Source organism: Podarcis pityusensis (assembly GCF_964106645.2).
Source record: "Podarcis pityusensis genome assembly, chromosome: 4".
NCBI lineage: Eukaryota > Metazoa > Chordata > Lepidosauria > Squamata > Lacertidae > Podarcis > Podarcis pityusensis.
In genome coordinates, this window is record NC_138027.1 from 37,449,522 (window position 1) to 37,474,612 (window position 25,091).

The 25,091-nt window shown below is 42.5% G+C and overlaps 1 protein-coding gene and 1 long non-coding RNA gene across 3 annotated transcripts in view; both read right to left on the minus strand.

The window, feature by feature from the left end:
- Nucleotides 1-25,091, minus strand: part of GUCA1C (guanylate cyclase activator 1C) — a gene marked incomplete at its 5' end in the record, with an annotated part of 50,619 nt that overhangs the window by 8,846 nt on the left and 16,682 nt on the right. The window lies entirely within an intron of this gene.
- LOC308475661 lies at nt 5,065-7,689 on the minus strand. The gene is made up of 2 exons (XR_013985353.1): nt 7,085-7,689; nt 5,065-5,402 (listed from the first exon to the last, which is right to left on the minus strand). It is a non-coding gene; the product is annotated as an uncharacterized lncRNA (long non-coding RNA).

Consider the following 25,091-nt stretch of genomic DNA (forward strand, 5'->3'; position numbering starts at 1 on the left):
ATTGGTTTTTCACACAAGAAATGCACTATTGTTACTCATTTGTTGTTGGGAGTCAGATATCTGGTAGTTCTACTGCAAGGATACCACATTTTCTAAACAATCACACTGCAATATTTTGTCTCCAAGAAATAACATTTAATTTTGAGAAAAAAACAGTTGTTGCTATTGCCATCATCCTGTCAAATGTAGTTGCTGATGGCTTTGTCGATGAACCATGCTATTTCCTGCATCTTCCCCATGCCTGCAATATTTTGTGACTTTTTATAAAAAAAAGGAAGTTATACGATGGCAATTTATTTGCATTGATTTTTTTTATTTGATAAAGGATGATTTCTCTCTGTGTACTACTGCTTCAGAGTGTCCATAGAGTCTGAAAAAGAAAAAACGATGAACCACAGAAATGCCACTGGGTGTAATAGAGCTGTCGGTTGCAAAAATGGCAGCCCTGTGTCAAGTCCCTTAGCCTGTGTCCTGATGTCACCAGCCAGTGTTTCCTCACCCTGTTATGCAGAGGTTGGGAGCACACATATCTTAATGTATCACAAGGCTGTGTATCACAAGGCCACATATCAAGCCTTCCCCCCATCCATGTGTTTGGTGCACATGAGAAAGGGATCTACAAGCTTTTATGTTTGGTGCACGTAGAGATCTCCTACATAGAGAGGGGTAATGGTTCAATGTGTGTACGTCATGCTTTCCAGAGAATCCAGACACACAGATGGCAAGGGAGCATGGCCGTTGAATGCATTGGCAGTGAGGGCAAGATTACCCCACATAGCTTTATCTCTCACACACACACACACACACACACACACTCTTTGAATGCACAGTGGGCAATATGAATGGAACACAGGAAGGTGCCTTATACCAAATCAGACCATTGGTGCATCTAGCTCAGGATTGCCTAGCAGCTCTCCAGAGTTTCAGACAGAGAATCTCCTCGCCCTACCCTTCTTTAATATCAGCTGAGTCGCATCCCAGTGCTTGAAACAGTTACATCATCATGCAAAAAGAAACAGCATTTTTAAGATGGCTGAAAGTGAGTAAATGCCAAAACATCTGTTTTGTGTGGACTGGGTATCTCACTCATGTCTTTGAGCAGCATGTTCCACAAAGAATAAATGGCAGATGGGGCCAGCAGGCTATACCATCTAGATCAGACTATGTCTCCAGATGTTGTTGAACTACAACTTCCACCCTGTGATATGCTGAATGAGATTTTACTAATGGGTGGAGGCAGACACAGGGATACCGTTTTCAGCCACCATCCCTTACCATTGGTCTGACAAAGTTTCAACAATATTTGGGGGATGAAGGCGGGGCAGGTTTCCTATTTCTGATCTATATAAACTCTTGAAATTCTGGGTTAAATCACTGCTCCAGTATATCAGTTTAAAATACATTGCTCCCTTTTCCATTCACTGAGCAATTGCCGCCTTTTTTATTTTGCGAATTGTCGTACAATAAAAAACAACAGCAAACAGTTACAGATCTCTCACATAAAAATTTCCTTCCTGTAGCACCTTAAAGACCAACTAAGTTAGTTCTTGGTATAAGCTTTCGTGTGCATGCACACTTCTTCAGATAAGTGTGCATGCACACGAAAGCTTATACCAAGAACTAACTTAGTTGGTCTTTAAGGTGCTACAGGAAGGAAATTTTTATTTCGACTATGGCAGACCAACACGGCTACAGATCTCTCACATGTCATTGTTGCAGTATATGATTGGAAAGAAGTGATCAGCATTAAAAACAGATAAGCAGTAAGTAAAGCAACACTGTAGTTTCCTATGGATTATTCCCGCCCTTTGGTGTGAGTGACAGTGTTCTTTGCTGTGGACTCTACCCTTGCCTTTATGTTATGACCACCTGCAGACCTTTCTTAGACAGTACATCCACCTGGGGTGCTTGATTCAGCCCTGTTGATCACCACAGTTCCAATGCATTGCTGTTTCCTTCCACACATTCTCCTCAGCGGTCCACACAGTGGACAGGATCCATTATAGGTGACACAGTCTAGATGGCATGGCATGTCTTGGAGTTTTTTAAGCAGAGGTTGGCTGGCCATCTGTCATGGACGATCTAGTTGAGATTCCTGCATTGCAGGGGATTAGACTATAGATGACCCTTGGGGTCCCTTTCAACTCTACGATTCTATGAAATTCATCTTTATTAATGACAGATTCATTTCTTTTCAAAATGTTTGATGATTCAGAAGACCAGGAAGGATGTTTCCATTCAGCACAGATACCATATAGGTTTGCTTTAGGTTTCTCTCATTTCTGGAGGAACCTTCTTCACATGTTCACATGGAGTGGGTAGTGAAGCCACATCCACCAGCCTACTGCACCAGCCAACTTTGCCTCCTAGCCTCTGCTCTCTACACTTTGGGGAATTCCATTTGACCAAGGTTCCTCATAGCACAGAGGGCCTGCTGCTTTTGTGTAAAATTTTCACACTTAACTCCCCTTTCCAAAATAAAACACGTGTGTTGGGGGAGCTCTGGAAAGTCATAGGGATGCCGCCTTGATGGGTTGACAGAACAAATGTCTAATTTCACTTGAACGAGACATAAAATAGGCACCCAAACTAGTAAGATGTTACACAACAAAACAGGATGCTGTTACTGATGGAATTTAGATGCATCAGCAGAAGCCTGAACTGAACACTGAATCTCTGCTGGAGGAGCACACTTTATTTATAGATGCAATCTCACTTAGACTCTCCGTTTGGAAAATAAGAAAGCTGAATTTATTAAAGGAAATACAAGTGTGATAAAGAGGATCCTAGTTCTATCTAAAGAGGATGCCTGTTGTTCTCGGCAGGAGACACAAACAAAGATATTTCCTCAACCCAAGGGGGTGATGAAGGAGGGTGGAATAGGAAATGAGATCAGCACACCCTTCATTCCATTTGTGCCACATAAAATCACAGAATTGTAGAGCTGGAAGAGACCGTGAGGATCTAGCCCAACCCTCTGCAATACAGGAATTTTACCTAAAGCATCCATGACAGATCACCATCCAACTTTTGCTTAAAAAGGGGAGAGTTGACTACCTTCCAAAGGAATCCATTCCACTGTCTAACATTCCACTTCCTGATGTTTAGTCAGAATATCCTTCCTTTTAATTTGAACCCATCGGTTTGGGTCCTACCCCCTGGAGCAGGAGAAAACAAGCTAGCTTAATTTTCTGTGTCCCAACCCTTTAGACTCAGAACCTGATTGATGTTTGTTCCAGTTCAGCGGTAAACAGTGGGTTTTCCCAGGGAAAGGATCAGGACAAAAAACAAAACCCCACTTGGACCTATGGCTAGAAATCATTAACCTGGGCCTAGAAACCACAGGAAAAAAAGAAGTGTGATGACCCCCCCCCCCGAAAGTATCAGTCCAACACCTGAGAGAAGGCAGCAGCAGATTTAGGGCCGTGCAGGCAACCCCCCCCCACAGGGTGCCAAGCTGAGGGAGCACAAAATTATTATTATAAAACCTATTTTTATATGTGTATCTACTGAAATCCATGAAAAGCAACTGTACTAAAAGGAATTATTGTGAAAATAAGAAATTTTAGGGAGGGGCACCAAATTTTAATCTTGTTCAGCCTGCTGTGTTACCAAAGCCCATCCCTGGGGAACGTTAACAGAGGTTAAAGGGACAGTCTAGGACGCCTGGAGGTTCATTTCTCTATATGCCTTCTCCCCATTCAGCCCCACCAGTCTTCAATACAAGCTGAGTTGCACCCCAGCGCTTGCAACAACTACATCATTATCCAGCATCATGACAAAAACAAACAAAAATTTGCTGAAAATGAATAAATTCCAAAACAGAAAAGGGCAGGGGTTAGATGGGGAAGGAATTCATTTGTCACTGAGCACTAGTGCAGGACTGGACAATTCAAAGTATGGACAAAAACAAATAGCACTTCTTGATATGTAAAAAAGGAAGCCACCTCTTGGTGTAAAAAAACAAACACAAATGAATAATTTGGGTTCCACTATGGTTCCGCTCAATTCACTATAATGAAAAAGTCTCTTTGAGGGTTTATCCACAATAGAACATCTTTGAGGTTCTATTAAGTCTGTCCCTATAGATATAGGTAAACATGGGAAACGGTGCTGAACAATTTCTTGCGCCTTTCCTGGAGAATAATTACAGTTTTCTGCAAGGATCATTAAGCTGTATCATGTCAACCAAGTTTATTGATACATAGGGTGACTCCCAATGCTGTCCACCTACTTGTGCAATGGGATTTCTGCTCTCCTCCCTGCAACAACCCCTCAACCTCAAAATTAGAGGCCCCCCAACCATCATTAGCAATTCTGCGGGTGTGAGAGGGCTTGGGGGGGGGGGGAGATGAAGCCAAAACTGCATTGCACAAGTGGATCCTTGCCTATGCTATGCTGGATGTCACCCATTTTATATAGCCTTCCAAACCTTCCTGGTCCTCTTTCATTAGTCTGATAAACCTGGTTCTGGACAAAGGCATTGAAACAAATTAGTTCTCCAGAATCTCACAACTGCATATTCAAATTATAACTACATATTTTCAGTACAGTAATCTGTAAAAATAAATAAATATTTAGTGCTTACAAGGCTATTAACATACCTGGCTAAATAGGAGGTTCAGCCAAATTCATGAAGGACATTACTGGGGATTTTTCGGTATTTATACAAGTGCACTATATAAGTCTGTCTTTTATATAATTACATTTAAGGAGATGAGGGTGATCTCACTGGGCCAGAAAGCATGCAACAGTACATCCTTTGAAGTTGAAGATACATATGCACTAAGTGACCAAAAAAAGAGAAAAAACTCAACCCTTGAAAATAGACTATCAAACTATATTAGACTTGTACACTAACATGACATCCAATGGCATGTGGTACAATGGCATCAAAGCATCCTATATAAACACCCAGATGTGCCAAAATGAAAAAAAAGATGCAGACAATCACAGAAACATTAGGAAAAGAAAATGGAGTCATTTGAAGTACAATAATTCCTAGTACGATGTATGCCTATCCAAGAGGACCTTATTCCTGTAACAAACAAACAAACAAGCAGCTCAGTCTTATACATTTTTTTCTCAATCTCGGAGCATGATTTGAAACGATGGTTGGGAGCCTGAGGCAAACTATGGTTATTGCAAACACAGAAAGGAGGAAGAGCAGAATGTGTGCAGGGCCTGAAGCACATTCTTGAGTGCCAGATCTTTATATCTGATTCAATGTTCTTTGTTCAGAGACTTTCTACAGCTGTGGTTTCATGAAGATAACAATTCCTTCTGTGCTCTGAGACCTCTTCTGGGGCTTCCATTCCAGGAACCTTCAGGCAAGAGGCTGTTCCTCCCCCAATCTGGCGCCTTCCAGATGTTTTTAGACTACAGCTCCCATCATCCCTAGCCTGATGGAGAATGACGAGGAGAGAGAAAGACATGATAATTTTTGGGCACAGGGCTTGTCCACACTTCTGCCTAAAAAGCACAGGGTCAAGCAGTCTTCCCCTTGCCCCGCTCCTTTCCAAGGGAAAACCCACTCTTTAGTGATACATAACAAAAAAAAAAGGCAATGGTTTTCCCCAGGAGGTAGGGGGAAGCAGCAGGAGAGAAGTGTGGATAAGCCCACAGCACTACAGAATTCTGACAGAAACTCCAAATTCTGCCTTTTGACCACAAGGTGGCAACAACATGTCCATATGCTCAGAAGGCTTTCATGCCATCCGAATGGAATCCTGATCTTCCATCAAGTATTGCCCATAGATTTCCAAGCTTATTGTTACATCCTTGAGGGCTAAAAACTCGAGGGATGATCCAATCCATATACAGGGGGCTGGGAGATATGCAGAGAGGAGGCGTCTATGTTGGAGAATTCTTCATGCAAGAGAAAGAAGGTATCAACTTTCCTTTACTAGCTTCCCAGGATGGCGAAATATTTGCACCTTGCGCCAGTAGGACTGCAGCATCATGGAATATGCACAATCTTGCAACTGGATGCAATATATCGTAGAATGTGTGTATAAAGGACAATCCCAGAAAGAGCTACCGCTTTCCCTGCCACATTCGGGTGCACATTCTGTGACCGTCAGTGGGATTTTTGTAGAACGAAACCCCTGTAAAATGGCTGTAAAATTGGGTAGGAACAACCCCACTACTTACAGCCACAGTCCTTCAAAGCCCACTGTCCTTGTTCACAGCCTACAGAGACAGTTGTGCCCATAAAAAAACAAAATGGGACATGTGAGATTAGAACATTATGCAAGGGTTAGGTAACAGGCACTGGAAGCTGGAAGCTTAACAAGGTCGTTATCCTTTTATATTTAGAGTAGCCTTGATAATCCCCTGTTCAAACTGCAGTTCTTTCCCTTCTGATAGCCTAACCGAAACTGATACATAGCACAGGCGATCCCAGTGAGACTGCTTAGAAGACTGGGGTGTGATTTTTGTGGGGAAAGGGGTTCTTCCCATTGTCATAGCTGTCAATGTTTTCCTTTTTTTAAGGGAAATTCCCTTATTCCGAATAGGATTCCTTGCAAGAAAAAGGAAAGGTTGACAGCTATGCCCATGGTCCTAATGTAAACAACCCACTCACAGCTGCTCTTAGTATGGTGGCGGGGGGGGGGGGGCAATGGGGCAGGAAGGACCAGAACAGGATCTCTTGCCTTCAGGTTTTATAAGACAAAAGTCAGTACCCACCTGTAAAGGGAGAATTGCTTGGTCAGAGCTTAAGAATCTTGAGATGTTTTTCTTGAGATCGGGTGTGAGGAACCTTTGACTCTCCAACTGCTGAACTACAACTCCCAGAAAGCTTGGCCCAATGACTAGGGATGATGGAAGTTGTAGTTGTCCGGAGCTGCATTCCGGAGCAGGTCAGCAACAAAACACTTGGTGTTAGTGAAGTTAACTCTTTATTCAAAGAACCCAAAACAGTGCAGGCCTAGTGCAGCAACTGTTCCCAGTAGGTCTTGCCCCAGTGAGGCAGTTGTGAGGACTGAAGGTCTCTGCCTTCCCACCACTCTCTAAGATTCCTCGTCCCCCAGCAACCTGAGGCTCCTTTGTCTTGTCTCTCTTTGCTCTGCTCTCTTCATACCTCTTTGGGTTCTGGTAGACCAGGAGGGGAGGGGAGCTGGTCACACCAGGAAGGGGAGACTCCTTGGATTCTTCAGCAGCCTGTTTCAACTCTGTCTCCTGCCCCACCTCCTCTCCAGCCTCTGAATCAGGACTGCTCTCTGCCCCAGTTCATTCCTGCTCACTAAGCCCTGTTGCCTCTTCTGCTGCCGATACATCCTCCTCCTAGTCTTCTCCCAGTCTTCTCCCTCTGACCACTCATCGTCTTCCCACCACCAATCCCTTGGCTCTGAGCCTTCTTCCCCTGGAGGTTCCAGCTGGTGCCTCCCACCAGTCCTTTGCATCTGGCCAGTCCATGACAGCTCAGCAACATCTGGAGGGCCAAAGAGTCTCCATGCCTGTTTTATATACAGCACTTATTTCATCCCTATATGCCCACATGGGCAAGTGATGGCTTAGCACTGCCCTCAAATCCTGTTCTTCTTGGTACCATTTCCTCTTTATTCCTTTGGTTTCATGGTCCTCTGACTCACCAGGACTCTGATGTTGGCTCTTGTGATCTCACATGATGTTATTGATGTCATGACACCACATGTGATAAAGTTACAGATGCTCATAAAACCAAATCCACAGTCAAAATTAAATTGCAGGGTGGGCAAATGATGCTGAAGGTTCTGGGAGGAAAGGAGAAGGTTCAAACGAGCACTGCAAATAGGCAGCATCCAGGGAACAAAAAAGGTGTGAAAGAGCAGTGAAACAGTGTAAATGTTCAGTCAGTTTACTACTCTGATCAGCTACATATAATAGTAATAATTAAAAGTTTATTATTATTATTGCCCAAGCTGCACCATAAGATCCCAGGGTGGATGAGAACAATATAAAAATATAGATTAATATCAGTTAAAACAAGTCTCAAAATGTGCTAACATTGGAACCAGCATATATTAAGTGCAGCCCTAGAATAAAAAATCATTAAATAGACTGCATATTGTAGTAGAATTCTGGCCATCCCAGTTACCTTGGTTAAAAAACCCTCAGCTACTGTTTTTTTTAAATGATCTCCATTATCTCCTAACCAAATGATCTCCATTATCTCCTAACCAATGTTGATGACCTGGTTAGTGGGGTAGAAGTGGAAGGATCATTAGGCGCGAGTGATCATGCTCTTCTGAAGTTTACTATACAGCGGAAAGGAGCAGCCAAGCATACTGGGACTCAATTTCTTGACTTTAAGAAAGCCGACTTCATAAAACTTAGGGAAGTGCTGGGTGAGATCCCATGGACAGTAATACTAAAAGGAAAGGGAGTTCATGATGGCTGGGAGTTTGTTAAGAGGGAGATAGTAAAAGCACAACTTCAGGCAATACCAATGAGACGGAAACATGGAAGGTGCCTAAAGAAGCCAGGGTGGCTATCTAAAGAACTTTTAACTGAGTTAAGATTAAAAAAGGATGTGTACAAAAAATGGAAAAGGGGGGAAACCACCAAAGAGGAATTCAAACAAATAGCCAGCACGTGTAGACACAAAGTCAGAAAAGCTAAAGCACAGAATGAACTCCGGCTTGCTAGAGAGGTTAAAAGCAACAAAAAAGGCTTTTATGGGTATGTTCGTAGCAAAAGGAAGAACAAAGAAACAGTGGGGTCACTCAGAGGAGAAGATGGTGAAATGCAAACAGGGGACACAGAAAGGGCTGAACTCCTCAATGCCTACTTTGCCTCAGTCTTCTCCGATAAAGAAAACAATGCCCGACCTGAAGAATTTGGAGCAAATGATTCAGCAGAGGAAACACAGCCCAGAATAACTAAGGAGATAGTATAAGAATACTTGGCTAGTCTAGATGTATTCAAGTCTCCAGGGCCAGATGAACTGCATCCAAGAGTATTAAAAGAACTGGCAGATGTGATCTCAGAACCACTGGCAGTCATCTTTGAGAATTCCTGGAGAACAGGCGAAGTCCCGGCAGACTGGAGGAGGGCAAATGTTGTCCCTATTTTCAAAAAGGGGAAAAGAGAGGACCCAAATAATTACCGCCCAGTCAGTCTGACATCAATACCAGGGAAGATTCTGGAGCAGATCATTAAGCAAACAGTCTGTGAGCACTAGAAAGGAATGCTGTGATCACCAATAGTCAGCATGGATTTCTGAAAAATAAGTCATGTCAGACTAACCTGATCTCGTTTTTTGACAGAATTACAAGCCTGGTAGATGAAGGGAACGCAGTGGATGTAGCCTACCTTGATTTCAGCAAGGCATTTGACAAGGTGCCCCATGATATTCTTGTAAAGAAGCTGGTAGAATGTGGTCTTGACTATGCTACCACTCAGTGGATTTGTAACTGGCTGACTGACCGAACCCAAAGGGTGCTCATCAATGGTTCCTCTTCATCCTGGAGAAGAGTGACTAGTGGGGTGCCACAGGGTTCTGTCTTGGGCCCAGTCTTATTCAACATCTTTATCAACGACTTGGCTGATGGACTCAAGGGCATCCTGATCAAATTTGCAGATGACACCAAACTGGGAGGGGTGGCTAACACCCCAGAGGACAGGATCACACTTCAAAACGACTTTGACAGATTAGAGAACTGGGCCAAAACAAACAAGATGAATTTTAACAGGGAGAAATGTAAAGTATTGCACTTGGGCAAAAAAAATGAGAGGCACAAATACAAGATGGGTGACACCTGGCTTGAGAGCAGTACATGTGAAAAGGATCTAGGAGTCTTGGTTGACCACAAACTTGAAATGAGCCAACAGTGTGACGCGGCAGCTAAAAAAGCCAATGCAATTCTGGGCCTCATCAATAGGAGTATAGCATCTAGATCAAGGGAAGTAATAGTGCCACTGTATTCTGCTCTGGTCAGACCTCACCTGGAGTACTGTGTCCAGTTCTGGGCACCACAGTTCAAGAAGGACACTGACAAACTGGAACGTGTCCAGAGGAGGGCAACCAAAATGGTCAAAGGCCTGGAAACGATGCCTTATGAGGAACGGCTAAGGGAGCTGGGCATGTTTAGCCTGGAGAAGAGGAGGTTAAGGGGTGATATGATAGCCATGTTCAAATATATAAAAGGATGTCACATAGAGGAGGGAGAAAGGTTGTTTTCTGCTGCTCCAGAGAAGCGGACACGGAGCAATGGATCCAAACTACAAGAAAGAAGATTCCACCTAAACATTAGGAAGAACTTCCTGACAGTAAGAGCTGTTTGACAGTGGAATTTGCTGCCAAGGAGTGTGGTGGAGTCTCCTTCTTTGGAGGTCTTTAAGCAGAGGCTTGACAACCATATGTCAGGAGTGCTCGGATGGTGTTTCCTGCTTGGCAGGGGGTTGGACTCGATGGCCCTTGTGGTCTCTTCCAACTCTATGATTCTATGATTCCATGATCACAGCGTATATCATTTATCTACAGTGAAAGGATGAAAAGCTAAGTCACAGCTTCATGAAGCTTATAAACCTGTCAGTCTTCCAGACAGTCTGGGCATTCCTAACCAAAAGCTTAGACCACTAAGCCAACCCCTCTGCCTTTTAAAACACTTCTTAAGAAGCATCAGCAAGATAGTGGGAAGAGGTTAATATCAGGTCTGGCCAAGGGCTGGATTCTGACAGCTTAGAAAAAGTAATCCCACCTTTCATTACCAAATTTGAAAAACGAGATTATCGGAATGAATGTAAAAATTCCACAGGGTTGCAATTCCTAGATATGGCAAGACTCTGGCCATCTAGCTTTGTTGCCAAATTACAAAACCGTATTGTTATTGTTATTTTTAATTGCAAACAATGCTGGACAAAAGTGCAGTGACAGATGAGCCATTTAATGCCAATGTTTCTGATAGCATTTAAATGTGCTGAAGATTGTACACTTGAGCCCCCAACAAACATTATATACCAAAGGATGAGAACAAAAGGGAAATTGAACATATGTGAAATTTAACTGAAGTCTCTCTGTTTCCACTATACACACAAAGATGTATCTGGATGAAAAGCCTTCTTTTCTTCCTAATACTGCTGGAAAATGAGCTCCAGAAATGCTGGCCTGGCTCACAAAGAGCCAGACTAAAGGCATAGTCTAGCCAGCTGAGGTGTCTCATCAGAGCTGGGTTGCAAGAACCTCAGTTTGCCTGGAACATGCTTTTCTGTAGACCTTCAGTAGTTGTGAACTGGGGTTATGATGCAATAGCTGGCGTGAAATGAAATGGTTTTACTGCTTTTATTTTGATTGTGAACTTCAATGTTTTGTTTTACACAGCTTTTTTTAATGATAATTTGAATACTGTTTTGGGAAGATGTTTAGATTTGGAAAAGTGGCTTAGAAGAAGGGCCTTAAATAACTAAATACATACATACATACATACATACATACATCAGACAGAGGTGAGGTACTCCTTGACCTCACTGATGTTAGCAGAGAGCAACCTGCATTGGGCAGGTAGTGAAATGTCTTTTAGCAGTGTCTGTGGTAGCTTCAAATATGCTGGAGAAATGTGTTAACACAGAGACGGTAAACGATGGATGATAAATTGGACATAGGGAAGATCAAGTGCCCATATGTCGTCACCTGTTTAGGAGACAAATTGACTATGAGTGGATTCATTTCCTCTAACAGGGCCTTAGCTAAGACACTGGTGTAAAGAGATGGGACAGACTGAATTAGAACTAGATGAGCAATTGTTCTCATCTTCAGTACTATGTGTATCTTGCCACCTATCAGCAGGTTCACCATTATTCCACCCATTAAATTGTGTGGAAATGAAGAATAAATCCACAGAACATATAAGTCCTCTGTCTTTAGTCTGTCTCTCTGTCTTCAATAGCCTATGAATCCATAGAGACGTAGGCTATACACTTACCATACAATTAAAGCATATTATTTCTCCCCAAAGAATCTTGAGAACTGTAGCTCACCATTCCCAAAGCAACTGTTGCTGTTCCCATGATTCTTTTTTTTTTGGGGGGGGGGGAGATGTCTTTTAAATATATGGTGAATATGTAGCTATAGTTTCAAGATCCAAAGATACAAGGAGATGAGCATCCATCCCTAGACGTGTAGGGTTTGAAAACATAACCTGTATCTTGCAAAAATGGAAGCTACAAATAGAGCACACTGAATTTAGAGGTTTGGGTATGTATGTAAAGGCACCAGTGCAGGCAAGACCTTGAAAAGTGGTGAAGACTGGGGTGGTGGCAGCAGGCACCACCCCAAACCTCTTCTACATAGTCATCTGTGCACAGATTGAAGGCTTGCATGGTGGTTTGCTATAAAAAGCTCACAGACCCACTGCAGACCTGTGCCTGTGCAGATCTCCAGTTTATTATCATCATCATGTTGGAGTGAGGAGAAAAGAAGAAGAGTATCAGAAGGTGGGTGCAAAGGAGAAGACAGATCAGAATGTGACTGGGAAGAGGTAGAAAAGGATCAGTGGTGGTATCTGGGGGAAGGAAGCATGTTGTGTTCAGTAGCCTTCATCCACCTGGTGCCCTCCAGCTGCTTGGGACTACAACTCCCACTAGCCACAGCTGTAGCACAGGGGTGGCCAACATATTTGGCCCTCATACATTTTATTGAGCCCTCTCCAGGTCCCCCTAGATTTGGTAATTTTAGATTTTAGGTGGATTTTAGAAAAAAGCAACAACAATTTTTCTTCTTGCTCTTCTTCCTTATTGACACTAGCTGTTTCAGGGAGAGGGTTGGTATCCAAACCTGCCTGAACACCCACCCCAGTCTTGTAAAACTGTTCCCTGCTGTGTCCTGTCCTTGGTGCCTCCTTGGCTTCCTGGCTCTCTTTCAGGAGAGATTGCATCTCTCTGTCAGCCTACAGAGCCAGCTAATGCTTCAGCAACTTGTGTATATAGAGCCAGATCATTCAGTGTGGTGAAGAAGAAACAAAAGAAAGAATGCTTCTATCTACCTATCAAGTGTTGACTGAGGACAATCCATAGTGGCCAACAACCCTTGCACTAAAATAAAACTAATGCATCAATAGAGCAAAACTTCAGACCAGAAAAAGACCTGAAGGGTTCACACTGAATTGATCCCATACCCAAACCAGTTAAGAAGCCATTGTAAAGGTTACTGAGCCCACTCTGACATTTCCTTTAAAGTAGTATCATACCACATCAAACAGCCATGGCTAGTTTGTTATGGGTGCTGAGAGTTGTTAGAAGACCCCTGATCCTCTCATGAAGCTACAATTCCCAGAATTCCCTGTGGAGAAAGATTGGTTATTGTACCACACTAAATGATCACACTGCCAAACCCTGCTCATCCCCTTTAAAGAAGTGCCACAGTTTCCAATATGTTTGCTTCATACCTGGACATACAACGCACCTTTTTATGTTCATTTCCTTTCCTACACTTAATGTGAAACTGATATAGCTGTAATGCTAAATACTACCTGATAATTACATTCTGTACTCTTCATTTGATGTGTAGAGCACTGCCTGTGATCATACATGGGTATCTTCTGCATGTGTGCACCAGCGCATGTAAGAACATAAGAGCTTAGTGGATCTGACCAATGGCCAGTCTAGACCATCCTGTTCTCACAGTGGCCAACCTATGGGGAGCCTGAAAGCAGGACCTGAGCACAACAACAATCTCCTCACTTGTGATTCCCAGCAACAGGCACTCACAAACATACTGCCTTTGATAGTGTTGGTAGAACAGAGCCATTAGAGTTAGTAGCCACTGTTAGCCTTATGCCCTCTAATACTCTTTTAAAGCTTTCCAATTTGGCCATCACTGATTCTTTACCCCACATTTTGGAGAAGTCCAATCCAGGTGTACTGAGTGTATAGTCATTCACACAAACAGCTGAACATGTGGCAGACTCCTTGTATATATGGACAGCACAACGTGAACAGCCCCTATGTCGCTAACATCATGGTCTTATGCATTTCAGTGGAACTTACTTCCAGGTAGGGGTGTGTAAGATTGCAGTCTCAGACAAACTGTGCTTCTGACTATGATCTGCATGGTTCAATTGCCCATATATACCATTTAAAACCAACAGCATGTAAATAATAATAATAATAATAATAATAATAATAATTTATTATTTGTACCCCACCCATCTGGCTGGGTTTCCTCAGCCACTCTGGGTGGCTTCCAACAAAGATTAAAAATACATTAAAATGTCACACATTAAAAACTTCCCTGAACAGGGCTGCCTTCAGATGTCTTCTAAATGTTAGGTAGTTGTTTTTCTCTTTGACATCTGGTGGGAGGGCGTTCCACAGGGTGGACGCCACTACCAAGAAGGCCCTCTGCCTGGTTCCCTGTAGCTTTGCTTCTCGCAATGAGGGAACCACTAGAAGGCCCTCGGCGCTGGACCTCAGTGTCCGGGCAGAACGATGGGGGTGGAGACGCTCCTTCAGGTATACTGGGCTGAGGCTGTTTAGGGCTTTAAAGGTCAGCACCAACACTTTGAATTGTGCTCGGAAACATACTGGAAGCCAGTGTAGGTCTTTCAAGACCAGTGTTATGTGGTCTTGGCAGCCGCTCCCAGTCACCAGTCTAGCTGCCGCATTCTGGATTAGTTGTAGTTTCCGCGTTACCTTCAAAGATAGCCCCACATAGAGTGCATTGCAGTAGTTCAAATCAATTCAGATTCAATACAGATGCCAACTGCGATAAATATTTTCATCTAGAAGACTTGTGTTAACACATGGAGGGCTGATTGCAGCCATGTGGGCTGCGCCTACAGAGAGGCATGGCAACTCCTACAAAAGTTCTCCAAGGGGTGGAGTTGGGCAGCAGTTTGATTCATTCAGTGTTTGTTGATGCTAAGTCTCCCCTTGTTGATCCAAAGCAAATTTGCAAAGAAAACACTAGGCTAGATTTTGCCTTCTCCCCCTTGAAGCTTGTCACTTCCTACTCGGTTCAGACCGCATCTTTTATTTAAATAATGCTTCCTAGCCTGATGCCCTCCTGATGTTTTTGACTACGATTCCCATCAGCCAAAGCCAGCAGGACCAGCCACATCTGAAGAGCACCAAGTTGCAGAAAACTTGATTTAAGCACATAAACTCAATGGTGCAGCTGGGTAGTTTTAGACCCTCATGAGGAGGGCCCTTTAGATCACCATGTGTATTCACAGTTGTAAAGCAGACAATTAACATTTCTCTCCTCCACCATTTCATGATTTACAGAGGTTTCTACAGTCCTGATAGGTGAAAGCTAAAAAAGTAGCTTGCCAGCCTTGATTTTTAAAAACAAAACAAAACAAAACTCTGAGCATGTTCAGCTTCACATTTCAAACTGTTCAAGCACAATCACAACTAAAGGAAAAAAATGGTGTTTGCTTCTGCTGCCCTGATGCTAAAAGCATTATTTGTCAAGAAGCATTATTTTGTTGCAGGAAAATATAATTATTTTCAAAGCCTCTTGTCACCATTTACATAACCAGCCAGCAGTCCTGGATTGTAATTTTTTAAAGAATAGAAAGAGAGGATGCTGTGGTGACTAGGGTCAGTTGGCATGTCCATGCCGGCCCAAGTGCTGTTGCTGGACTTGTTTGCTCCGTCACTAGCATCTGGTGGTCATTTTTTTTCAGAGGATGGAGGCTGTAGGGCCACAGACTTTAGCTCTGAGTTCCAGCCTCAGCTGTGCCACTGCACGAACTACTTTGTTGTTGTTGTTATTACTTCTTGTTATTTTCTGAAGCTACATAACAAATCTAGTCAATCAAAAATTCAACAAAGCAGAAAAGAAACATCACAAAATCTAAACTATAAACAACTAAACAGAAACAGAAACACCAAGTGGCTTCTTGGTGTGGAGACTCTGCAGAAAGTTTTCTAATAAATGCAGAGATACAGTATTTAAATCAATAGAAAGGAAAAACAACACGTAAACATAGCTGTATATTTGGAGTACCCCCTAGGGATTGGATTTCCTTTTGCATAAGCCTCAAAAAGCAAGAATAGTTATTTCCCCCGTGGCTCATATTCTTTTCTCTTTCTCTACCAAGACAACGGAGCACCAGTAGCTCTCTGTCCCTGGGCATGTATGCAGTTAAACACAAGTAGAGGGAGAAGGAAGCAGCCAATATAGTTGTCATCCATTTTCCAGCAGGAATCATATACCTGTACAGCTAAGGAGAGGTGGAAATTCCCTAGGTGAAGCTTTCCTTGACACTGGACGTAAAGTGATAGGAACAGAAGTTTGCCAAAAGGAGAAGTATGGCAAGGGATGAAATACGATAATTTCTACATTATCTTATTTTAAAGATTTTTCTATCACTTTTCAGAGTTTCAGAGAGGACATTCTGCTTCATTTCCAATTAGTACAGGCCCTGTAACCTCCAGCTGAAATCCTGTAACTTTTTATAACCACAAATGTTCCGGTTGTGTACCCGCCCCCCCCCCGCCCTGCTTTTGTCACACTGTATTGCCAAAGTGCCCCTCCAGGTAGTAATAATATGGTGACACTGTGGAAGCATTGCAGGACTATGAAAAGGCAATGATATGTGGATGGTCCTGTATAAATCCACCATTAATGCTTGTATCCATGTTGTGGAATAGACTTGCAAAAAAACACACACAAAACAGCAACACTAGTCTGGAGGGTCCTTGGAACTGAAATTTAACCATAGCCTAGAAATAAAAGAGGGTTTCAGGGCAATTACCATATGGATGAAATCTGGCAGAAATGGAATACAATGGAATAAACCTTTGATGTTGGACTGGTCAAGCCCTGTATGTGAAATATGAACCTTAACGTTCCTGGCCTTTGCTAACCTGATGCCCTGCAGATGTTTTGGAATACAACTATCAGCCCCAGTCATCATGGCTAAAATAGAAGAACTAGCAATGTGTGCAATGTGCAATGGCGCAGCTTCATGCTCCGGCACTGGGGGGTGGCGAGCAGGGCTGGCGCCCAGCACGCAGAGGGGCAGCCATGATGGCCCTCCACCGGGATCGTGCTGCCGGGGGTGGAGCGCTCCCCCAGCACTCCTCTTCCTCTGCCAGTTGCAATGTGTTGAATGTATTAACACACCCTGCACATGGTTCAGCATGATTACTTCTGAATATTATAAACAGGGAAAACCCTTTGTTGAATGTGTATTTGGTCTAATAACTGTTAATAAGAGTAAAAACACTACGCAAATACTGGAGCTGCAAGTTTGTAATTTCACCAGTATCAATTTCAACTTAACTTTCCTTATAGCCCAAAAATGTTGGTACATGTGAAGTTAGCCATTTGAGGAAAAGATAGCATAGAAAATTGTTATTGCTCTTGTTGTTTGTGGTAGGCAGTTCAGCTTATGAGCTGTACATGGCATTTAATAGCATGCTAAACACCTCTAATTGGAATCAGCAGGTAATTTAAGCAGAAATTGCCCCAGAGTGACTTCAAGCAATCACAGCAAAACAACAGAAAGTTAATTGAAATAAATAGAGAAAGCATTGTTACTCAAAAGTGTTCCGTTAAGATGGCTTTCTGGTTTCTGTGAGTGCTACATAATAGTTTCTAAATTAATGTTTATTGTGTATTTCGGTTTCTTTTTCATCTATGCAGTGATCTGAAATTGGTTCCTTCTAGGAAAGGGTATTAAACTGCAACCGATAATTATGTACCTTACAGTGCTATCCAGTACATGTCTACTCAGAAATAAGTCCCATTGAGTTCAAAGCAGCTTACTCCTCGGTAGGTGGAGATATGATTGCATTCTTAGTTATAGGTGGCAAAATGTGTTGGAGATTTTTTTAAAAAGGAAGTCTCCTGGTCAAGTCTCACTATAGTCACGAACGTCCTAGCTTACTTTCGACATGCTGCTATTCTCTCATCTTCAGCCCTCCATCTGTGATGTGGGAAAAATAATAGACAGTGTTCTTCTAAACAGTAAATCCCACATTTTGCTGGTGGGTGCCGGGGTGTCCTGGTTTTTACTTTTTGAAATATGGCAACCCTAGGTAATGGGGAAATGTGGTGATAAACATGATAGTTCTGGCCTGAAATTGCAATTCCATCACTCTCCATGGGCTGAAGGGTGACTTCTGAAGCGGGGAGCTTCCAGCATTTGTGGAGGCTTCCCACACAATTTAAATTATTGGAAAATTATGTTTCTGCATTGCACGGGAGTCCTCCATGGAGGTTGGGATGGTGTTGGGAGAGATAGCACATTCATCACCTCATTCACTTCTCATTGGAACTGTTGTAAAGATTACTGAGACATGTAACTTATAGGAAATGTTCTGAACACTCTGGCTGCAATGCAAAGCCCCTTTGCTCTGGGCTGCAGGAAGTTTGGATTGAGTTGAGGTGTCCCTTTGCCCAGCCCACCAGTCTTTGCTAGTCTCCGCCCACAGAATGATGCCAACATCTCTCCACTGGTGTGGAACTCCCTATTGTGCCCACCCAATGGGTGTGCAGGCAGGAGTACCACCGCTGGGACACTTTGGGCAGTAGCCTACAAAAAGCCCTGAAGGGATTTACTAGGGACAGGAAAAGGCTGAGGTGGCCTGGGAGCCCATGGACCCTGAGCTGGCCCCATTGCTGTCATGTGACCAGCATCAGGCCTTGTTTGCCTGCCTTCTGCCTGTTTCGAAGCAATGCTACTGAATCTAAGTACCTGCATGCAAAGTTCCTATTCAAGAGAAAGAGGCTTATTTCAGGGGAAATTGGAAAGTGACATAAAATCAGACATGCATGTAAATAAACAGAACATGCCGACCCGTAAGGTAAACAAATGAGGAAATTGGCTGAGAAGCATTGTACATCATTTGTATAATTAGCAAGGACATTGGTAGTCAGTTTCAAGAAACATATAGAAACCTATGTTTCTCTCACACTGAAAACCAAAGCAGATGTGAAGTTAAATGTGTCTTTGCAATAAATGTGCAAGAATTGTTTAAAAGCAAATAGTATCAGCTGGAGGTTGATAGTTATTGTGATTGCGACAGACATGGAGGGGGATTTAACTCTTTCCTCCCATGTGGCCCTAAGGAAAATATCTTTCCTGAAGCTGGTATTTGATTTGGGGGGAAATTCCAAGCCAATACAGTGGTTCCTTGGGTTATATATGCTTCAGGTTATATATGCTTCAGGTTACAGACTCCACTAACCCAGAAATAATACCTCGGGTTAAGAACTTTGCTTCAGGATGAGAACAGAAATCGTGCAGCGGCGGCTCAGCGGCAGCAGGAAGCCCCATTAGCTAAAGTGGTGCTTCAGGTTAAGAACAGTTTCAGGTTAAGAACAGACCTCCAGAACGAATTAAGTACTTAATTAAGTACTTAACCCGAGGTACCACTGTATTAGCTTCAGAAAAGCAGGCAACATTTTTCCTGAACAGATTCTCTCTCCATGCCTGCTGTGATCCCATTAATTAGTCACCCCAGTCGTGGCCAGTCATTTCAGCACCATGGAGAGCTCCTAGTGGACAACTTGCTCTGATATGGGTTGGAAACTAACAGAGCCCTTCTGTATCTCCGTATCTCAGTCCATTCGTTCCAGAATCTGCCTCCTTATGGGGAAGCAGAGTCTTTTGAGGGGCCAATCCTGTGGCCTGAAGAAAGGCTCCGCTCCTTTGCTGCATTGTCTCCTGTCTGATATGCTCCTGGTACTGTTGGACTGATGAGGGACTGTGGGAGGCATTTGGCTTCTCAGGCTTGGGGGAAGACAGACGTGAGGGTATTGGTTCAGGTTCATGGACACTGGTGCTGTGGCATCTGACCCAATGGGCTTCTGTCTGCCACCCTCGTGTTCAGAGGCTCTCCAATCATCAACCTCAGAGGCAGGAACCTAGTTTGGTTCCTTAGCTGGTAGCACTGTGGCTTCCAGCTTGGTTTTTCTGGTAACTGCTGGGATCATGGCATGCACCCAGTTGTTGATATCTGCATTTTAGAACACCAGCACATTAAGTGTAAGGATGCAAAACACAACAGCTAATTTGGCTCCCTAAGTGGTTGATGGAAAACCAGGAACAACTTAAGATAAACAAAGAGAGATCTAGAGTACGCCACTTTTTATGGATGAGCTTGTCTGGGAGTTTGCACAGATTGACAAGAGAAGCCAAGGATGAACACAGATGTTCAATAAAGAGCACTCTCAGCGGGTTCTTCCCAACTTTACAATTGAACTGACAGATGAGCACAGCAGTGAATCAAGTGCTGGTTCAAGCTGTCACTCATACCTGCCCCACTTCCACTCCATCTCAGTTTTCCAAAGTGCTCAAACATTATCTCAAGAGTCTTTACAACTATTGTGTAAACTATGGCAGTATTGTTAAGTTCGGATTACATTTTGTCTGCACAAAAATGCAGGTTTTTCTCTCAATCTGGAATCATTCATGCTCATCCTCAACATGTTGATTTCAATCTAGATTGATTCTAGATCCTATCACCCGCAAGGAGGGGTGTGATTACTTGATATGCATTTGAAAACCCTCCCCTTGACTAGGTTATTCACACATTTTCCTTCCTGCACACGACCCATCTTGTGCTCCCTGCCTTGTAGGTCATTCCCCACCTGCCCTGGGAGGGTGAGGCCTTGATTGACTCCAGCTACAAAAGATGAGGCTGCTGAGCAGAATCTTGTGTTGGAGTATTGTTTAGGGGTTTTCTGGAGGGTTCTTTTTAAAATTGATATTAAATTTTTGTATCTTTATTTTAAATCTTATGCTCTATGTGGAATTTTTTAAATTTGGTATGATGTTCTATTGATTGTTTATGACTAATTTTGTTATGTTTGTAATTATGTATTTTTTTTCATGTTGTAAGCAGCCTTGAGCATGGTTTTACTTCTAAAGGTGGCATACAAATAATATTATGTTTGTATGTGTGCTAATGAAGAAGGAAGTGGTGATTGTGATCTTGGTATACAGCTACATCTGTTTTCAAATGGACACACTGCAGGGTAATGCAGACTCAATCTGCAATGAGCTTTTATTTTCAGAGTGAAACCAGTTTTTCAAGATGTGCTTTTCAGGGGCAAAAAATATGCAGCAGATCTGGATTGAGTGTGGACCATGTAGAAAAAACAGAACCTAGGCTCCTTCAATTCTAGATTAACCTATAGCATGTACACAACCTTAGTGAGTTCCCAGCCAGGATTAAATTTGAACTAAATATCTCCCATTTTCCAGATCATGCATTTGGCCATTAGGTTCCTTGGTTTAGTGAGCTAACCATGTGCACCTGGTGTTCCCCTGTTGAATAGAAATATGATGCAAACCCTAGCTTCTAAAACAATTCCACAACCACTTAATGTTAATAGAGCCCCACTGAAATCAGTTGGAGTATGTCTCTGTAAAGTGGTAAATGGACTGGCAGCTGGGATATGCTCTTGTGCAGATTTATTTACTTACATATTTAATTTTGATCTATACTTTATCTTGCACTTCTGTTCTGAATTTATTTTGGAGGCCAATAAAAATTATGGCTGTTTTGAAATTGTTACTGAGGTGGAATACCACATGGAACATCAGTAAAGCAGTGGTACATGCTGATAAATGGATTACCCCCGTCTGAAGGAACGGCAGGAATGAATCACTCTTGAAATCTCCTAAACCATTTTAAAAGGTGAATGTGTACCGTGAGCTTGAATGCAATGCTTAATTTGGGAGGCATTAGTTACCCCAGGGTTCCATGTTAAATAAAACACTTACATTATGCAGTCATTTTGTTTCATAACCTCCAATAGCTCCTTGTTTTAAATTGTTTAGGATTGGGGAATTAATTATAGGACTACTCAAGCTATTCCAATTGCTTTTTTATTTCCATTTGCATTTCTGAATAGAGGAAAACAAAAATACTATCACATACTGCTCTAGCTCTTGAAACCACAACAGTTCTCTTTGATACACAGGTGATCTCTTACTAGAATCTGCAATACACACACACACACACACACACACACACATATATGCATGCGCAATATATGCAATATATATGCAAATATATGCTATACACACACACACACACACACACACACAATCACTTTAAACAGAGAAGAGGGAAGAGAAAATTTTAAGGCAATTTAAAACTTACGAATAAAATCCAGAGTAGTAAAATCTAGTAGGTGGAATTCAACAATGTACTATTACAAATGTTCTATTGGTGCAAGCATACTGCCTGCTGAAGGAACGATCTGCCTCCCCTCTCCCAAAGTGCTGTTCTAGGGGTTCTCCTGGGATCCCCTGAGCCAATATCAGTGGTGTGAGGCACACACAGGTGTGGAGAATGCGAGTGGGGGGAAGTGTCATTGTGCAGGTGGAAGACCTTGCATGGGGCTTCTGCTGATGGGGTTTGATAGCTCAATCCTTCTCTGTATCTTGCTTAATGTTAGAAAGGGTTGCATCCAACTCATGCACACGTTTCTCTGAGCCCAATTCAAGCTCCCCACATTAGTCTGTCAAGTCCTAAATGACTAATAATAATAATAATAATAATAATAATAATTTATTTATACCCTGCCCATCTGGCTGGGTTTCCCCAGCCACTCTGGGCAGCTCCCAACAGAATTAATAATAATAAAAATAGCAATAATAAAGCGATAAAACATCAGTCATTGAAAACTTCCCTAAACATGGCTGCCTTCAGATGTCTTCTAAAAGTCAGATAGTTGTTTATTTCCTTGACATCTGATGGGAGGGCATTCCACAGAGTAGGTGCTGCTGCTGAGAAGGCCCTCTGCCTGGTTCCCTGTAACCTCACTTCTCACAGTGAGGGAACTGCCAGAAGGCCTCGGAGCTGGACCTCAGTGTCCGGGCTGAACAATGGGGGTGGAGACGCTTCTTCAGGTATACTGAAGACCCTACCTGCCTGTGGACTGTCTCGCCAGAGTGATGCATACTCTAGTTATCTCCAGCTTGGACTACTGCAATGTTCTCTACGTAGGGCTACCTTTGAAGGTGACCCAGAAACTACAACTAATCCAGAACGCGGCAGCTAGACTGGTGACTGGGGGCGGCCACCGAGACCACATAACACCGGTCTTGAAAGATCTACATTGGCTCTCAGTACATTTCCGAGCACAATTCAAAGTGTTGGTGTTGATCTTTAAAGCCCTAAACTGCCTCAGCCCAGTACACCTGAAGGAGCGTCTCCACCCCCATCCTTCAGCCAGGACACTGAGGTCCAGTCCTGAGGGCCTTCTGGTGGTTTCCTCATTGCGAGAAGCAAAGCTACAGGGAACCAGGCAGAGGGCCTTCTCGGTAGTGGCGCCCGCCCTGTGGAATGCCCTCCCATCAGATGTCAAAGAGATAAACAACTACCTGACATTCAGAAGCCATCTGAAGGCAGCCCTGTTCAGGGAAGTTTTTAATGTGTGACATCTTAGTGTATTTTTGGTCTTTGTTGGAAGCCGCCCAGAGTAGCTGGGGAAACCTAGCCAGATGGGCGGGGTACAAATAAATTATTATTATTATTATTATTATTATTATTATTATTATTATTACTGGGCTTAGACCCCAAATGCCTCAAAGACTGTCTCTATCCCTACCAATCCTCTTGGCTGTTAAGATCAGTAGAAGGGGTCCTCTTGGTAGTTTCAGCAACTTCTGAGGTTCAGGAGGGGAAACCACCTGAGACTTAGTGGCAGCCCTACCTTGTGGAATTCTCGTAACAAAAAGGTATGCCTAGTACCTTCTTCCATGCAGTTTCACATGCTGAGGGCACACCCCTTTACCCTGGCCTTTGACACCTGATGTATATTTTTAGGACCACCTTATTATTTTGGGGTTTTGTTTTTTTAAAAAAGAAATCTATACCACTCTTCATCTGAAGATCACAGGGTGGTTTATAATATAAAACACTAAAATACATACCATGATAACAAATAAAAACTGATTTTCAGATTGTATTTTTAAATTGCTATAGCACACCCTGAGCCCTCATAATGAAGGTTGACTAAGAAATAATAATAATAATAATAATAATAATAATAATAATAATATGCCGATAGAGCTACTTGATCCAGCAGCAGAGGTCTGGGGAGGGAGATCCCCTTGCCGTTCCCACACCATCTTCCAAGCTGCTCTGAAGGGCATTAGGGTCCTTGGGGAGCTTCAAGGGGAAGAGGAAAATCAGGGAGGAAATTACCCCCTTCCTATTCTACCGATGGAAATCTTGACTGAACCAAAGTGCCTTCTAACAGCAGTTGGACGCCATTGAATACAAGCCTGTATATGAACAATTCGCAAGATATGACCTCTGATTTTAGCAGACAAGAGTCAGTGCCTGAAAAGAAGGGTTTGATTTTCTTAACATATGCGATACCCATTGCATATATGTGCCTCAATGCAAATCCTATTGTTAAAGGCAGGTAAGTTGCTGTTATTATTCCGGTAATATGTTATGAAATTCAAGCCAGTGGTGTTTAATGAATAACTTATTTTCATTTTAATATTTTATATAGGGGGTAAACAATGCCATAACTATTGATTGGAAAGAAAGCTTGCAATGAGTGCAGACAAGCAGAAAATAAAAATAAAAATAAATGGATGGCTTGTGGAAAGCTTGTTTAAAATGCTGTATATGTTCAGTAATAATACAGTTTCTTGTGGTTTAATGACATGTTAGAAATTTGATTATCTTATAGAAGATTGCATTGACCTGACAGCCAGTGGGACTGAATTGAAATAGCAAACAGAAAAAACGGGTCTTCAAATAGGATTTCAGTTTTGTGAATAAAAGACACTAGAAAATCTTGTTTCTTTATAAGCCAATTGTGAAGTTCCCATTAATTTTAATGGAGTAGGGCTTAATATTCAGCAAAGCTTAGGGCAGGTCATGCAGTGTTTGCTCAATGCTTCAATTCCCATTTTCGAAAGCAAAAAAAATATTCTCCTCCTATCTCTATGGGTTGAAATTGTGATAATATACTCTTGAGTATTTTGAAAGTGTTTTCAAACTATAGTAGCAACTGCCAGCAATTGAGATAATGGTTAACTGGGGAAATATATAAATATATATATGGTTAACATAATTTTCAGACTGGCTTCATTCTTTTTTCCATCATCTATCTATCTATCTATCTATCTATCTATCTATCTAATCTATCTGGCATATCTATGTTTTAAATGTTTCCA